Here is an 18,176-nt window from a genome sequence, read left to right as displayed (position 1 = left end):
AGAATGTGTGAAAGAGAGGTGCTTGCACAGCAGAAAAATGTAATATCATAATAAAGCACAGCTCCCTTCTGGCAGCATGAAGCCAGAGGTACCGTTCACTGAGAATATGAAGCTAGACCTTGGCACTTGTTTCATCTTCCAGTTCTTATCATTGTCTTGCCCTTCAAGCATCATAAAAGGAAGACATTAATAGAGCTACCCCTATCTACTTCCTAAGTAGAATTTTTTTCCCTTGCTCCTGGGTCTTTTCATAGTTGGGCAAGTTAAACTTGTTTTTTAAAACGGCAAAATGTTAACCAAAATATTTAATATGACTGTTATAGTTGGCAGTCTGACTTCCATTTTAATAATATAATTTGATTTGTGGAGGAAATTTTAAGTAAGCTGTGGTGCTGGAGTCAGTGGTGAATTTCCTATTAGGCACATGAGTGGAGTGTAGACGGATAGGACATGCGTGGACTTGCCCCTATAAGTTGTCTTACTTAGTAAATATGTATACACAATTAAATAAAAAAATATATATCATAGTTCATGGTTTTTTATTATTATATTAAATTGCCAAACATTAAATGATGGCTTATAACCAAACAATGAAATTATAAAATTGGGCAGAGGGGGACGGCAATTACTGTTATGCCTAGAGGTGTCCTGACACCTAAATCCGCCCCTGAGTAGAGTTGGACACATTTTTCATCAAAAGTACAGATGGAAAATGTGTCCATAAAAAGCAATTTTTGAAGCATTCAGAGCTCTCCTAATCATTCATACATCACAAGAAAACTGTAACATGAAACTAAGATAAAAAACATTTGTAGTTGGTTGCAGCTTGACAGTGTTATTGGTAAATGCTATGTCACCAAATTTGTTCACAATATAGTATTTTAATGAAGTATCATATTCATCAGATCTTCAAATTGCATTTGTGCGGGTTCGGTTTTACTCGGATTTACTCGGTTCTTTTCGCCAAAATTATTGCAAGTTCGGATTAGTATATATTTATTTTATTGGCTATTCAAAACACGTGATAGCTGATAGCCAGTAAAATGCAGTTTTTGAGATCCGAACATTTCCGAGTAAAACCGAACCCGCACATCTCTAAAAAACATGCAAATAGAGTAAAATATTATGCTCCCCCCTAAAATAACAAAAATCAAATTCAAATCTGCCTCCTTTCCATGAACTAAATGCAAATATCAAACAAATAATGTGAATAGACCATTAGCCACACTAATCATTTACATTGTATTAGTGGGAGGGATCAAGACAGACTCAGCCAATCAGAAGCAGCTGCTGGCCTTCATAATCAATGCATATTTTGCACCAGGGGTAAAGCACCCACAAATGATATGCCTCCTGGCAGGCACATATGTATCCTAGTTGTTGTCTGGCCAAGTCGCATTTGCGTGAACACACCTGTACTCAGGCTACATTTGCACTGCAGTTGTATATTCAGGTGGTTGCAGTGGGAGCGACCACTCCTTATTTTATAAGTTATAAACAGCCTCCATCAGGCATAGCCAGATTAAGGGTGCACAAGGGGCCTGTCAGCCATTGCCCTTGTCATCATTCAGTTATATGGGCAGTGGTGGCTGTAAGCTGCCTGTCAGAGCACGCTTCCAGATTACACAGGCACAGGTCCCGAAGTTTTAAACAGCTCCTTCCCCCTCTCTACTTCTACCTCTTTTGCCGGTCTATCAATATGCACAACACAATCCGGTCTAACAGCGGCGCCAATAACATACTACGTTTATGAAATAATAGGTAGTTATGAGCGTTTCGAGCTCAGAGGCTTTTCCATGTATCTTACAAGTGAAAAATATGGGATGTCAGTTTATAAAAAAATAAAAATAAAATATATATATATATATATATATTTTCTCCTTGTTACATTTTGCAATTAATTGTCCTTATTCATCTTTAAATGTTGTCATTCAAAAATGTTAATTAAAATCTAATGTTCTGGTCATATTCGTTTCTAACGCAATGCATATAATTCAGAAAGAGTTTTGGATTGTCCTGCACAGTGGGTAATTCATTTTCCTTAATGTATGATGCACTTACCTAAAACTCCTTTCCCTTTGTGTTTAATATTGCTCAATTGATAAAGAAATATATTTTATTTAATTTTCATGGAGAAAGAAAAAGAGAGTATACAGATGTGTCCTCTTACATCTTTGCCGATCGCGCTACAAATGTGTGCACGCATCGCGCCATGTGATTAGCGCTATGCCATGCCGCACGCTGTGTTAGCACCATGCAATCCCATGTGTGGCGTGATTTGCCGCAAAAGAAGCAAAGATGCAAGAAGATTCATCTGTATATGGCATACTAAGGGAGGGTTTTCAAATAAAACACTTCTTGAGTGTGCAATATATACTCTCTTTTTCTTTCACCATAAAAAACAATGCATATAAATAATAGAGACGTGTTCTCATGTACTATTTCTGCAGTCACGCCAAACAGCCAATCTTGGCACGCCAGCTCCCCTGCTACTTGGCTTGCGCTGAATGTTTTTTGCATCTTTTACTCAGATGTGCATCCTAGACGCAACAGGATGCAAACAAACTGCTCTACGAGACTGCATTGATTCATTTGGTATGCACCACTTGTATACTTGTATGTGCACACCACTGTGTGCGATGGAGTCTGCATCTCTATACAAAGTGCTATGGTTTTTACACCAATTTGGAGCTAGGGTATTTGGAGCCCAGGGCAAATTTGAAAATGGAGACCCCCCCTATGTGCGCGCGCCGCAGATGCGCGCGGTGAAAAATGGGCGTGGCCACTGAAAAATGGGGCGTGTCAACATGACACACACCCCTTTCTTGTCACTGGGAACATTTCTTTCCATTTGCACCTTAATGCAGTGCCCCTTATACAGTCCCCCCTATGCAGTGCCCCTAGTAGTGGTCCCCCTTATGCAGGCCCCAATTAGTTCCCCTTATACAGGCCCCCAGTAGTGGTCCCCATATGCAGTGCCCCTTACACAGTGCCCCCTGTAGTGGTCCCCCTTATGCAGCCCCCCATTAGTTCCCCTTATACAGCGCCCCCAGTAGTGATCCCTCATATGCAGGCCCCCAGTAGTGATCCCCCATATACAGTGCCCCTTATACAGTGCCCCCAGTAGTTGTCCCCCTTATGCAGTGCCCCCTGTAGTGGTTCTCCCTTTTCAGTGCCCCCTGTAGTGGACCCCCCTGTGCAGTGCCCCCAGTAGTGAGCCCCTTATATAGTGCCCCCAGGAGTGCCCCAGTAGTAGTCCCTCCTATACAGTGCCCTTTATATATTTCCCCCAGTAGGAGTCCCCCTTGATGCAGCACCCCCTGTAGTAGTCCCAAGTAGTGGTCCCCCACAATGCAGTGCCCACAGTAGTATCCCCCCCAGTGGTAGTCCCCAGTAGTGGTCCCCCACGATGAAGTGCCCACAGTAGTATCCCCCCCAGTAGTGGTCCCCCCTGAAGCAGTGCCCTCAGTAGTATCCCCCCAGTAGTGGCCCCCCCGAGGCAGTGCCCACAGTAGTGCCCACAGTAGTATCCCCCCCCCAGTGGTAGTCCCCAGTAGTGGTCCCCCACGATGAAGTGCCCACAGTAGTATCCTCCCCAGTAGTGGTCCCCCCCTGAAGCAGTGCCCTCAGTAGTATCCCCCCCAGTAGTATCCCCCCAGTAGTGGTCCCCCCCGAGGCAGTGCCCCAGTAGTATCCCCCCTGTCATTGTCCCCAGTAGTGGTCACCCCCCCCCGAAGCAGTGCCCCCCGTAGTTACACCCACCCAGTAGTAGTCCCCAGTACTGGATTCCCCCCACCTGAAGCAGTGCCCACAGTAGTATCCCCCCCAGTAGTGCCCCCAGTAGTAGTCCCCTTCTTTGTAATAGAGCGCCCCCCGAAATACACACTAAAATGAAACAAAAAAAAAATACTTACCTGTATCCACGCTCCTGCTCCCTCCGCCGTCCGCACGTCCATCCTCCCGGGACAGCCAGCTCTGCATTATATGAGAGACGTCATGACATCATGACGTTTCTCCCATTACCACTGCAGGAGCCGGACGGAAGCCTGGCTCTTGCAGTGGGCGCGCAGCAGTCAATGAGAGTCTATCTGACTCTCATTGGCTGCTGATTCACACACACATCGCTGCCGCTCGGCAGTGATGTATGTGCAGCAGCAACAGCCAATGAGAGTCAGATAGACTCTCATTGGCTGCTGATTAACACACACATCACCGCCAGTGCTGGCGGTGATGTGTGTGTTATGCACAGTCTGAGCCCGCCTCCCACCCTCCTCCTGGCGCTATTATGGGCAAGCGCTCAGGGGGAGGAAAGGGGCTTAGTTGTGCAGCACAGGACCGTCGCTGGAAGCCTAGTGCCGGTCCTGTGTAAATGTGTAGCGCTGAAAGCACTCACTGCGGTCGGCGCTACATTGGCTAACTAGGGCGGGCCGGTAACATGGCCGGCGGCGCCCCCCCCAATGCCGCCGGTCCCACGGTGCCCAGGGCACGCACCCCGCTTGCCCTGCCCTAGTTACGCCACTGTGTGAAACAGATGAAATGTGAAACAGAGAATATGCTATACCACTCAGCGCAGCTCACTTAGGCGTAATGAGCCTAGTGTATGAGGATACGTCTGTACAATGTTTATGTTAATTATGCTGTATGCATTGTATGGCGGTCACTGAAGTCTGTGTTTACTATATGGTGATCTGGCTTTATTGCTTCATGCTGTTTCCGCAGTGCATGTGTGTGCGTGGGTAGTAATGTAATGGCATTGGTAATTATTTATGTAATTGAGATGCAGATAATGCATTTAGATGTTGATATCTGGGGTGCCTATTGTTACATCTTTGCTCCCCTTCCTGTCAAAAGCTGGCTTTGCCACTGTAGCACCGTTCTGTCTTTATATAAGCATGGGGATGTAATTGCAAATAAAAAAAAATGTCCAAGTGTGCACACAAACACGAAGTGTAAGAACTTTTTGTGCCCATGCGCAGGACAGTAATGCATATTTTGCACAACAAAAAGATTCTTATGTCATACTCATACTCTGTCACTAATATTATGAAACCAACAAAGCAATAAAAATTATATAGAAGTATATGTTTGACGTAAGTCATTCATTTATATGCAGTGGTCAGATTATAGTAACTAGTTAAAATTGACAAATAAAAGGAATTCACTTTCCTTACTAATTCTGTATATAGAAGACATGGGGCTTGTTTGCAATGCACTATCCGACACCTCCCCCTGAATGGGTAAAACTTGACATATACTCAGTATCCTGTGCATATTCATCTTACCTTCATGCACTGTATCCCACCAATGTTATTAGTAAATCCACCTGCATCTCTACCTACTGAAAGAAGCACATGCTATAATAGCACATTGATACAAGGATAGTGGAAAATGGCCTCCAATCTGTGGCATCCAGCTCTCATCCTAACCCACTGCTCCATGCTCTTTCCTCATTGTCTACCACATCTGTTCTTGCCCGTTCCCTTTAGAATGTAAGCTCTCACAAGCAGGGCCCTCTTCCCTCATGTGCTTCTCCTTTCCCTACTTTTACTATCATCTACTGCATACTCCCTACCATGGCACCTAACCCTTGGTTTCTGCCACTCAGCTGCTTATTTGAGTGTTATGATCACAAATGCAGCAATGTTTTATAAACCATGTCCTTGTCCTACATTGTTTTGTACTGCAAGTCACTATTCTATCGTTCTGATCATTTGTAAGGCACTGCGAACCCCTTGTGGCCAGGGCAGTATATAGGTCTGTTGAGGCATCTGGGCAACAAAAGTGTGGGGGCCCCTATCAATAAAATGATAAATTTGAACTTGATATTTCAGTACCTTATGTTTCTAAGCAAATATAATGAAGTGGTGCTCTGGTCTGACCAGTCACAGTCTCGCGACATTTGACGTCAAAATCTCACGAGACTGTGACTGTACTGAAGTTCCTCGGCGGCCACTGAGCTGAGGGAAGGGATCAGCTGGGCTGCCGAGCAGGACCGCAGAGGAGACAGCTAAATGCTGTACCCGCAGGGGCAAATGCAGGATTTGTAGGAAGGGATTTCCAGAGACGGGATGGAGCCAAGGACAAGGGGGGGAGGTGAAGACGGAGATTGAGGTGACCTAATATATGCCAAGTCCTTTAAACTACTGTGTGTGTATTATATATATATATATATATATATATAGAGAGAGAGAGATATAAACATGTACATTACTAGCCTGTATACATCTCCTGGTGGCAGAAGTTGGACCAGGTCACTGCCACGATTCGTGAGTCTTTGAAGAGGGGGCAGAGCCCAATGCAATGAGGGGCGAGGCTTAATCACAGACCGCGGGTGACGGCTCCATTAAAACCATTCAACCCCCCCTGCGTGCACTACTGACTCTGGTGTTTAGGTAGTATTTGTGTAGGACCCGGGGCGACAGCCCCTGCCAGCCTGCCTATAATCCGGCCCTGCTTTTGGTACCATAAACAAAGGATAACAATAATATACTCCATGCCAAATAGTTTGTGGCAAAATAAATACAGGACATTGAATTGGGTGTCAATAATCTAAATAAGCAGCAAAAAATTCTGTTAAAATAAGCCCCCAGTTACAGTGAATAGAATGGCAAATACATCATTATTATCATTCCACAAGAATAAGAGGGATAAAATAAAGGATATGTAAAATAAAGAACTAATCTGATGTGAAGCATAAAAAAACCTATTTATGCCCATGCTGATACAGCTGTGGTGTTGTCTAACACTGAGTAACCTACATATGTCAGTGTAGTCACAGTGGCTTCTGGGTTTGTCAGTTGTGCACTGTAATGACAATGCAGTAGCAGCTTATCTCTGCATGTCTTTATTTGAAATTTATTGTGCCTCTTGTCCTACTGACAGACTCGGATTGGGCAATGGCAGAACTTTTAAATTGCATTTCTTCAGTAGCTCCCAAGACAGCAGCTAATACGTAAATAACTGTATTGAAATTTGCCTACTTTGAATTGCTTCTCCTCCTAGCTTCTTTCAATATTGTCACAGTAGGCCATGTCTGTGTACCTTATAAAAAGCGTGGCCACTAAGGATCTCAATATTTATTCATGGCAATTTAACCAACGTCTCTGTTAATAATGCTGGTGCAATAAAAAAGTAATGACGTTTTGTTTTTGTAATGTCTCAGGTCAAGCAGAATAACATTATCATGTTACTGTTAAATCAATGTTATTTGTCAAGTGCTGTATTCCATCTGTAGAACACGCCTGCATGGAAATATGGTACATAATAGAAATAGCCAAACAAAGTATTATTGCTGATTACTGAAGAAAATATTCATACAGTATATACAGTACCTGGTTTTAATATCCTAACTGACACCGCCTATTTGAAGCAACACCTTTGTTGTGTTTTCAGATAAGACTATCTCCTACATTTACAGTATGTGCTTTAAATAATTTACATACAAACGTGCCAGTCACAATTGAACATAAGCTGCAGGTACTGGATAACAACTTTATTTCCAGAAAATATCTAATTGCTTTCACTATTCAATGTAATATTACTTATTTCTCCTTAAAAGGCAATTAAGTACAGTGGCGGAACTAGTGGCGGTGCAGCCGGAGCATTGCATGCACTGGGGTCTGCGAAAATAAATAGACCTTCAACTAGCAGCATTATCAACAGGCCACTCAGGTCCTAATAATGAATCAGACTCATTATAGTAGGCTGCCAACCACCAGCCGTAACGAAAAAGGGTGGTGGAGGCAGTATGGCTTTAGGAGAGGAGGTGGTCCCTCCCTTCTTCTTTGAGGCAGTTCTCCTGCTGTTGACACCAAGTATCTGACATCACGATCCAAATTCATCAATACAGGGTACCCTCCGCAATTACAGCATGCAATCCAGAAGCCTGGGAGGGGGCGGCGGCACTCCAATCTAATCAATTTAGTACAAGCAGTCAGGGGACCTAAGTCATAATTCAACATTTCAGTCTTTATTGACAATAATAATTATGACTTAGGTCCTCTGACTGCTTGTACTAAATTGATTAGATTGGAGTGCCACCACCCCCTCCCAGGCTTCTGTCTATCTATCTATCTATCTATCTATCTATCTATCTACACATAATGTCACCATAGTCCTCTACATCTCAGCACAGCCTCCTGCTTCTTTCTCCTACCCCCTGCATCTCACAACAGCCTCTTGCTTCTCACAACTGCCCCTTGCATTTCACCAAAGCACCCTATATTTCACCACAGCCCCTTGCACCTCACCACAGGCCCCTGCTTCTCACTCCTGCTACTGGTTTTAACCACAGCCCCCTGCATCTCACCACAGGCCTCTGCATCTCACCACAACCCCCTGCTTCTCAATCCAGCCCCCTGCATCTCACCAGCTTCACCACAATCTCCCCTGCTTTTGTCCTGCAGCTGGCTGGGGCCTGGCCACTGGGATGTGCTAGGAAGGGCAGAAGGATCATGGATAAATATTTGTATTGCAGCTACTGTATGCATTATTAGCATTATGCACAGGTGTCCCTGGGCTGGGACACCTGTACATATTTCTGCAGCCTTCCCAGCTGCCAAATATGGCGATGAGCAATGTCCTCTTTGTACAATGTATCCTGTATTTCCTGGGCTTCCTGTTGAGCTTCTTCGTTGTTAAAAATAGCACTGACTTCAATGGGAGTACCTCCTGTTCACCATGGGCATGTGGCTGAGTGGGAACATCACGCTGGAGAGGGAGCACTTTATGATGGAGGAGTGGTGGCCAAAGTTTGCCTGCAGGTTCAACTTAGGGATGGACATCGGAATCCGATGGTTACTAACCAACAAAAATTTTTTGTTTCGATTGTTGTGTTTTTACAATTTGATGGTGGTGGTTTGATGTTTGCCACCATCGAATGGAAATCATTTGATGGTGTTCCAATAGTTGTTTTTTTTTTAATTCCTAATAGCTATGCCTCCCCTGGTTCCTTCCTGGCGACTGTGTCTGCATTAGGGCATTTTCATGTTTTCATTGGAGGCTGCCTCTCACTCTCTGTCTGCCTCAGATGTGACTCTGCTCAGTCCCTGACTCCCTCCCCACTCTAGGTTGCTGCACATTGCTATCTCTGATTGGCTCTCACTGTCTATTGCTGTTTCAACACCTTGGCCAGCTTCTATACAGCAGCCTGGGCAATATTTTTTTCTGTGACTTTGCTTTACTAAAATTGTCACTGCTTGGCTCACATTTGCCACAGATGAATAATTCATATACCTAAACCTTCCAGGACCAATTCTGTATAGAATGGTGAAACCCCATCAAAATCCGCTCAGCGGTTCAAGAGATTAGCCCTATCGAACAGGCAGACACCTAAACCGGGATGGGGCAGCCAGATCAGCACAGCAGATGGTGTGGCACAGGTGGGTGGTGTGTGGGGGGGGGAGTGACACGACTAGATCATTATGACACCACCCCGCTATACATGACGAGATTACCAATCACGTCATCAGCCACCTGGACTGCTTAGAAATATGGTGACCCTGGGCCAGATTAACAATGGGGTACTACAGCTCCAGGACTCTACATAAAAATACCCATCACTATGACAGCATGTTGATGATCAGCCATCCAGCTGTTCACATGGTCGTTCGTAATTAATCATAACTATTAAAATTGTATTTCTAGTTTCCTTACAAAATTAAGCAATTTTTATACTTTAACATATTTAAGGAGAGATTGGAACTGATAGTGTAAGGGTGATGCTTTACAATTATGTTTAAAATTATAATGGCAACACTTTAAATTACTTTACTACTGCATCTGTATAACTACCTCCTGTATACCATTTACAGGACTAATTCCTAGGCAACAAATTAAGAATCAATCATGTTCTACATACATGTCTACATTCTGTTTTTTGCACAAACTTTAATAAGGATCAAGGAGTGAAAAAGTAGTTTGTACTTGAGATTCAGACACAAAGTGAGGAAATGTCTACAGAATGCGGTGTAAACTGTGTTTACCTATTACAGCTGTAAACACCTCCTGGATCAATAGGATTAAATTGCAGTCTTTTGGAACACATCTGACATATTAACACAGGCACAATAAAAAAAAATAGGAAAAAAAAGTAAGATGTTTGAACTGACAGGGGAAAAAAAACAAGGGCAAAGTAAAAAAAAAAAAAAAAAAGAGAGAGAAAGAGACGATGATATAAGGAAAAAACATGATGAAATTGGTAAGAGCTAGCAAAGGTATCATTAGAACAAAATAGGTTAATGGGAATGAGTGCTGTAAAAAGCATTGCCCAAGGGCTTCTCTTTCAGATACCAAGAGGAAAATATTATCTTATAACTGAAGTAAAAAAAAAAAATTGAAAAGAACAAAGTGAAGTGGAAATAGAGGATGTGAATGTTAAAAAGATCTATTGTGCTTCCTATTTAACTGTTCATTTTGTTTAACAGTTGTTATAGGGTTAGTGTGTAATAAATAGTTGTTTAAAATATATCGGTATAAATACACTAATAATACACTGCTTTCAAGGTTAAGATTGAAAAATGTAACCAGATAAAGGACTTAGCTGGCCAATACCTTTACAAGAATATATGGTATTTCTTTCTTAGGAGTGAACAATATATTATTATAAGAACTCCAGTTTCCAGGGTTTTTTATAGTGTTTACTCTGCACATGCTGCTCTCAATACTCGTGGCACTGTTTTCTCCAATCCATCTGAGTATGATAGCATATGATATATTTTTCATACACTAGAAAATAAATACATTTCTACTGGCTGACTCTAGCTACACATCTCCACTATATTTTCATTCAGACAGTTTTATCTTCTCAATTGCTTCCCAGCTTCATTCTTATCTTCCTCTATCAAATTTACCTCAGCCACATTACACATACCCACATCACTGCACCTGGCCCCACCCCTGCTCCTCCTCCAGGCTGCAGCACGTCACAGATTTTTGCCAAGAAACCACCTGGGTAACAGGTCTCATTTAGCTCATGAAAACATGGAAAGCAGGAAAGCACATATACACAACTATACATATACCAAAACAAAACTGTGTCAAATAGAAATAATAAGCCCACAAACTTTTTTTAAATTTTTTGGTCAAAACTACAAATAATTTGTTCCAACCTATAACATTACGTCAGCCACTGATCAAAGCACACATTACAGTAAATGCCCCCTGTATCCTCTCACAGATAGAATATAGTTAAAAGAAACAAACAGCTGAGGCAGTTTCTATCCTCTCAATAAAAACCCAAATTCTTATGTAAACAGTAAGTCAAGAAACCCAGAACATAATTTAATAGAATAGAAATGAAAATACTCCCAATATATTTAAGTTCTTTGTCAAAAACTACAACTCCTATATAACATTAACAAATCTCAACAATGCCCTTACTATCACCCCTGTACCCGTCTAAATACTAATATTTCTCTCTCTCTCTCTCTCTCTCTCTCTCTCTCTCTCTCTCTCTCTCTCTCTCTCTCTTTCTCGCTCTCTCTCTATATATTAAAGCATAGAGAGATCACTCACCAGTCTTCTTTATGCAAACATAGTAGAAAGTTTATTCACACACATAACATCCCAATTGCATGTGTCAACGTTTCGGGCCATACAAGGCCCTTTGTCAAGACCCAGAGACAAGAATGATGTATATATATATTATGGATGTTGACATGGCCATAATGTCAACATACTTGGCATGTACAATATCGTCATCGTAACTATCCACTTTGTGGTATCAACATTGTAATTATGACTACATATATATATATATATATATATATATATATCCAGAGGAAGTCCTGTACGTAACAAGAACAGAGGGCACTCACCAATAGCCAACGAATTCTTTTTATTCCATATCTCACATGGGTGAATAACTTTAGTCTTTGTCGACGTTTTGATCCCGGAGGACCTTTGTCAAGAATATCATCACTTGTACTTAATAGCCAATAGTGTCACCAACACACGTATATCACCCGTGACATCATAACATAAAATAAACATACAAGCCCCTATTTATACCATACCTACTGCCGCCGCGCGCGCAGTCCCATGTGTAGCGCATCACGGAAGTGACAGACACTTCCTGTCGCATGGCTCTGACATCATGCTGCATGTCAGGCGGTTGCTATGCAACCAGCGACTGCTAGTCTCAGACGCGATCCTGTCACACGATACCAAACATAGGATCCCGGCGTGTTGCTATGCACAAAAATAGCCACTAGTCAAATGAAGACGGCTTCCATATAGCCAACATGGCCAATCTACAGAGTGCCTGTCAGATATGTAATCGTGCAACATCGTATCGCTCATAGGCATACCAGAATAATATGCCTAACACCACGGCTCGTTGCTATGCAACCCCGGGATGCCAATCCTAACTCTTACCCCTCGTGGTTTAAACGAGTCCAATCCAATGACTATGTTTTTGAGATAAGTTTTTGTGTACTAAAAGTTGGTCATCATATTTGTTTGTTTTTTAATGTGTTTTTGTACTGGTATGTCATTATGTATTACGGGCCCTTATCTATAGCATATGTCCTATATTAGCTATGATTATATTTATGTGTGCCATTATTTGCGAGTAATACAGTTGGAATCTAAACAATGTTTAATACTGTGTTGACTATTAGGTACAGACAGTGGCACTATGTTCAATGCGTGATGTTTATTAATTTGGTGGTTGCTATGTAGTCGGTGGCGCTAGTTTTCTGGCGCCTAGCAACGCACCTGGACATAACGTATTGGACGCGCTGACTGACCGGATGTGTGTCTGTTGCACATTTAGGATTGGCATCCCGGGGTTGCATAGCAACGAGCCGTGGTGTTAGGCATATTATTCTGGTATACCTATGAGCGATACGATGTTGCACGATTACATATCTGACAGGCACTCTGTAGATTGGCCATGTTGGCTATATGTAAGCCGTCTTCATTTGACTAGTGGCTATTTTTGTCCTTAGCAACACGCCGGGATCCTATGTTTGGTATCGTGTGTCAGGATCGCGTCTGAGACTAGCAGTCGCTGGTTGCATAGCAACCGCCTGACACGCAGCGTGATGTCAGAGCCATGCGACAGGAAGTGTTTGTCACTTCCGTGATGCGCTACACGTGGGACTGCGCGCGCGGCGGCAGTAGGTATGGTATAAATAGGGGCTTGTATGTTTATTATATGTTATGATGTCACGGGTGATATACGTGTGTTGGTGACACTATTGGCTATTAAGTACAAGTGATGATATTCTTGACAAAGGTCCTCCGGGATCGAAACGTCGACTAAGACTAAAGTTATTCACCCATGTGAGATATGGAATAAAAATAATTTGTTGGCTATTGGTGAGTGCCCTCTGTTCTTGTTACGTACAGGACTTCCTCTGGATACATGTGGACTTACAGTTAAGTCTTGGGAGGTTGCACCCCGCTGTTGAAGTTACTGGACGTGAGTGCAGGACCTCTAGTTTTTTTTTTTACATATATATATATATATATATATATATATACATACTAGCAGTGCCTACCCATTGTTGCCGAGTGATTATTAATTTTATTCAATGATACTGAATCGATGATTAAAGTATTATGTGGATGGGGACTCTCTCACCTGGTTGTCAGTGAGATCAATCAATCTGCCTGCTTAGAGCCGTGCAGGCAGTTTGGTGGCCATACTTTCCCTCTCCTTCAGTCCTCTCCTGCACTGGGGTCCTCCGGAGCCTTGTCAGTCACAAGCTTCCCCCCCCTTCCCCCAAATTACATGAGGAGCTGCTGCTAGAAAGAAGCCCATTAAGTTATTTCTGTAATGGCCTCCTGATGAGGAGAAAGGATTGGTGTGTGTGTTAAGCTGGCCACACACTAGACCAACTTACATCCAACCAGCCAACTTGTTCATTGGTTGGAATGAAAATCTGGTAAAGTATGGGAGTAACTGATTATCAGCAATTTGCTCCTAAATGCCAGAAAACAGATGAAAATGGTCGACAGACAAGTTTGTTAAATGTTTGATCTAAACTATTTGTTCAAACAACAGTTTTGGTCCATTTTCCAGCGTTTGGGAGCAAATTGCTTATTGTATTCCTTACCAGATTTTAATTCCAACCAATCAACTAGTTGGCTGGTTGGGCAGATAATCTTTACATGTGTGGCCAGCTTTAGACTATGCCACTCGGAGGATCTTAAGGAACATTTCAGTGAAAACCCGATCAAAATCGGCTCAGTAGTTCTCGAGTTTATTGCGAACATACATGCAGACAAAGATTATCTATCTACAGTATCTATCTATCTATCTATCTATCTATCTATCTATCTATCTATCTATCACTTTTCATGGTAGTTTCTAAAATCCCACCCACTTAAATGCAAGGACCTTCATTTTAATTTGTGGAAAATGGACGACATTCATTTGTTTATTAACACTTGCTCTTTTTGTGGTGTATGTTCTTTTTATATTCTTTTAATATGCTATATTTTTCTTTGCTTTCTTGTAAAATATGTACAGTTTCCAGGAAAGCCTCATTACTCCCTTGATTTGGTACAATTTACTTGAATTGCATCCTCCCTCCCTTTGTTTGACGACATAGAAGTGCAGGATTTCCAGTCAATGAAATATAGAAATCCTTATTCATGAAGTGTTTTAATTTATTACAGATTGCAAAACAGCTTTTCCATGAGTCTATATTTCAGTTTAAGTTATAAGGGGAGCCTAAGTTTCACTCATTCAATGTCTTCATTGTCACCACACTGAGCCCCACATACTGAGATGAAGCGGCAGCACTAGACAGCTTCTTACCTGTGAAACTGCTGATCCTCCATACTTGTAATGTGCTGAGCATGTCAAGGTGTCATCTATGGCACCCAGAACTGACACCATCTCTGCTTACATTACCACCTGGCATGTGTAATGCTGGGTACACATTAAATGATGTATACCCAGCACAGTCTCGTTCACGAGGGGATCCGGCGGGGGTCCAGGCATCGGCAAGTGCATACACACTTGGCGATGCCAGGAGCGACAGCGGGGGCCATGCTGAATTCAGCAGCGTATGCCCCACTGATGATATCGCTTGTTGGACCTGCATGCAGGTCCGCCGGGCGATGTCGCTGACGACGTGCTGGAGTGCACATCATCAGAGACATTGCCGGTACACACTTGCCGATGTGGATGATATGAATCGGACGAGATATCGTCTAATGTGTACCCTGCTTTAGGCTTTAAAATAAAATTATGTCTTTATGGAGGTTTTCTTAAGACACGTCAATAAGTATCCACAGCATTTCCTATTATCAACAGTGTGATCAAAAGTAAACTATACCAAATAATTCCCCCCAAATACTTTAGAATGAATCATGAGAATGACGCTTTCCCTTTAATATTATGTACTGTTAGAAGTGAACTGCAGTGGTGTTCTCAGAGGAAGACTTTCATTTAGAGGAATCGGCTGTGTTTTATTATTTAACAAAACAATAACAGTTTCACCATATGCAATGAGCTCAGTTGTTTTTTATTCTATTCCCAGGTACAAAGGGAAGACTGTGAAATAGCTGTGATTTACTGTACGGAAATTGCTTCTACATTCGGGTTTATACCAAAGATGTGATGTGAATACACACAGATAGGAGAGAAATAATTAAGTGATGACAGAGGTATCATCATCATTACATAATCACAACCCAAAGCGATAAAAAATGCCAAGTGCTCCCTATCCCACGGGGTCTCATTATTTTTGTGGTAACCACACCTCATCATTTGAATCCATTCCTGGAAGGATTTTTTCTTTTGGTGAAAGAGGAAGGAAGGGGAGATGATGATTTAAGAGCTGGCGCTTGGAGAGAATGAAGCAGCATTTTACAAGGCCTGGGATACACTTTGATGAGGAGGTAAATGTGACCAGCATATTGTAGGGAGATAAAGATTTTCTAACACTCAGTATAATATGTTACATAAATGCCACTGTACCTGACAGATTAGGCCATACAACTAACAGTAATCAACACTTCACTTGTAACCATTACTTTTATCAGGTGCGACAGCAGTTATACAACCCACCCTTTACAGCAGGGGAGATACTCAATACAATGATAAATACATATTTTTGTGGCATTATGAACTGGGATTTTCTGGTCCAGCACTGCAGATAATGTCAGTACTGTAAGCAAGAGATTTTACATCCTCAACATGAAATTCATTCCCCAACAGATCATCAGGCAATGGCCATAATTAAATGTGTAATCATTATGTAACCATTCAGCACTATAGAATGTTGAGTGATTCACTAACAATTAAGTTTGATTTTCTATTGCATAGACCCTACTGTGTTCAGTATAAACACTTCAAGCAGAGATGAAAGGAAACAGCTGTAAAATAAAATATTGGGCCTAGGTATAACCATACTGTACATATTCATTTTTGCACCAGTTATGGCTCTGTATATTATTTTTGGCAACACATATGGCTCTGCACCATGAGCGTAACTACCGGGATAGGTTCAGTATCCCGACACATGGGATGGCAGTGCTTAGAATACAGGTGGTGCAGTCCCAGCACCTGTCAGAATCCCGGCGCTGGCTTCTCGACCGCTGGCATCACAAAGGTAAGTAGGTTGGGGGGAGGGTTAGGCACTAGGGGAGGGTTAGAGATAGGCATCAGGGGGGAAGAGTTAGGTTTAGGGTGTGGGGAGGTTAGGTTTAGGCACTAGGGGGAGGTTAGGTTCAGGCACCAGAGGAGGGAGGGTTAGGGTAAGTAGTGGGGGATGGTTAGGAGACCAACCGACAGGTGTCAGTATCCTAAACCTGTCGCGATGCCGTACCTATCCTGTAACTACCATAGGTACAAGGGGTGCAGCTGCTATGGGGCCCAGAGTTGAAGGGGACCCATCTTCCTTGTCAAAGATACATGTGTTATATACATATACACCATTGGGTGGTACATAGGGGCCCTTACAAACTTTTGCTATGGGTCCTTCAAATACCAAGTTACGCACCTGCTCTGCACAATAGTCTTGTCACCAGATATGACCCTGCACAATAGTCTTGGCATCAGGTACACGTGTGCACATTAATTTGGCATGAGATCTGTCTGTACACATTAGTTTTCTCACTATGCCATAGCTTTGTCATTAGATATGGTTATGCACATTTCTCTAGTCACCAGATACGTCTGCTCACATTAGCTTGACACCGGTGTGGCTGAGCACATTAGTCTCTCCAGAACCTGTCCTGCCAGCTCTTCACTTAACCATACCTCACATAACCTGCTGTGCAGGCATATACTGATCACTCCGGTTCAGTGAACATATACCAAGGCAGGCTCCATGTAGTGAGGGAAACAGGAGGCTAGATCTATAACATTATGGCACGTAATGCATAAAGATACCTTTTCAAACCATTTATTACACCATATACTACACACACTAACATTTCACACTATCCCATCTGTATATGAATATGGACCCGATTAGAATACCAATTACTTAGAAGTTATATTAACCACACTTTTTACACCTTCATTCAACAAATGGGTACTTTTGTCTAATATTCCATGAATACTTTTCTATGAGTCTTTTCTTTAGCTAAACTCTTGCTTTAAATAACATTTAAATTGAAAAAGCAGTACTGAAAACAAGCCAACTACTTACAATAAGCATAGTTACAGCAATGATGATTTTAAGACCAATTATGCAGGGCTGCAATGATCCAAAACATTTTGCAGATGTAGATACTTTCATTAAACTGAATAATTTATAGACTTAATGGGAGAAAGGCAGAAGGAAGGGAACATGAAGACATTTGAATGAAATGATCACTCTTCTTTAAAATTCTAAATACGGCACCTCCTAAAGAGCTTCCTCTTATATTTAAATATTCCCTATATATGTACAGTAGTAGCATATCTGCTCCTATTCTGCAAAATCTCTCAAAAGGCACAATATATTATCCTCATTTTATTTAGCAGTAACAATCATTTAAAAAATATTTATAAATAATTATGAAACTGCTTCTGCCCATTCTGTATTTTCATGGTCTTGAACAATATATAGGGCCTATTTACTAAAATAAATTTCCCCAAAAATCATGCAGAAACAGCAGTACTCTTCACAGGCAGTGTTAGACCGCCGGCGAGGCAACACTGCTTATGAGCTGGGATTTCGGCGGGGCTTGTTAAGTAGCATGTGCTATGAAGCGATAAGGAATGCTAA

The 18,176-nt window shown here is 42.1% G+C and overlaps 1 protein-coding gene across 16 annotated transcripts in view; it reads right to left on the bottom strand.

Annotated features, from left to right (window-relative positions):
- Positions 1-18,176, bottom strand: part of CELF2 (CUGBP Elav-like family member 2) — a 499,219-nt gene that overhangs the window by 20,609 nt on the left and 460,434 nt on the right. The window lies entirely within an intron of this gene.

This window comes from Taudactylus pleione, unplaced genomic scaffold (genome assembly GCF_031769625.1).
Source record: "Taudactylus pleione unplaced genomic scaffold, aTauple2 ptg000086l, whole genome shotgun sequence".
In the NCBI taxonomy this organism is placed as follows: domain Eukaryota; kingdom Metazoa; phylum Chordata; class Amphibia; order Anura; family Myobatrachidae; genus Taudactylus; species Taudactylus pleione.
Note: the sequence above shows the minus strand (reverse complement) of the source record. Positions and strands in the feature narration are given on the sequence as shown.